This window comes from Scomber scombrus, chromosome 18, assembly GCF_963691925.1.
Source record: "Scomber scombrus chromosome 18, fScoSco1.1, whole genome shotgun sequence".
In the NCBI taxonomy this organism is placed as follows: domain Eukaryota; kingdom Metazoa; phylum Chordata; class Actinopteri; order Scombriformes; family Scombridae; genus Scomber; species Scomber scombrus.
Genome location: NC_084987.1, coordinates 21,686,122 through 21,687,193, shown reverse-complemented (window position 1 = coordinate 21,687,193; position 1,072 = coordinate 21,686,122). Strand labels below are relative to the sequence as shown.

The 1,072-nt window shown below is 34.8% G+C and overlaps 1 non-coding gene across 1 annotated transcript; it reads right to left on the bottom strand.

Moving 5' to 3' along the window:
• Positions 1–990: 990 nt before the first annotated feature.
• Positions 991–1,072, bottom strand: trnas-aga (transfer RNA serine (anticodon AGA)). Its single transcript has one exon. It is a non-coding gene; the product is annotated as a tRNA-Ser (tRNA).

Sequence of the window (1,072 nt, the reverse complement as noted above, 5' to 3'; positions counted from 1 at the left end):
ATGAAAATGTTTTGTCACCTTTCTGTAATTTCCAGTATAATAGCAGTAATAACAGCAGTTTGAACATACAGAGTGGGAGAAATAATATTTGGGCACACATTACATTATAAATCAGTGGTGGTCACATTGGTTTATATGCAGAGTGAAATCAATAAAGGCTGGAAGCTTCATCCTGGGATTAATTCTAAGCACAGATTTTTATTTTACTTTATTTATTTATTTATTCTTTTATTTATTTAATTATTTATTTATGTGCATGTATTAGGCTTTCAGTGCAACTTTGAATTAGAGTTTGCCACCGAACATGAACCTGAAAGCACCCACAAAACAGTCACAAAGGAGCAGGTGTGTGTTTGTATCAGTCTAATTTGCAGTATTAAAGCAGAAAAATCATACATGTTAAAATGCAGACAATAAAAATAATTCTACAATACAGTATAAAACGGTTGAACGTTCATTTTTGAGGAGACAAAGCATCATTTTATGTCAATTATGCAATGTTGTGTTAATGTTCACATTATTGTTATTTTATACTATTTTCACCAATTGTATTTTGATGATTTGGCATCTTGTTTTCGAAGCCTTCATGCCATTAAAGCCAATTGAATTGAATTGAATTGAACCAATTGTGGGACAAAATACACAGACTCTTGACGTTTTCAACACAAAACAATACCCGCCTCTAAAAGATAATCTTAGTCTTAATTAATGGTTCAAAACGTATCAAAATAAGATAAGGATTTTTTTACTTTATGAAAAATGTTCCCTTGCAATGCCGCACAGCCGACCAGAAGGGGGCGCTGTTTTATTATTTTAAACTATCATAGTAGTTATTTCAGTCAGTTAGCCGTCATTTCCAGTGTTGCCTTGTGAACACAAACGCGAACATTTGCCACGCATATGTAATAGTTTTGTGGAAATGTGTTTTTGTGATATGTGTCGCGCACTAGGGGAACGGTCTGCAGAGAAAGCATTACAAAAAAAAAGTATCGTTGTCGGCAGGATTCGAACCTGCGCGGGAAGATCCCAATGGATTTCTAGTCCATCGCCTTAACCACTCGGCCACGACAAC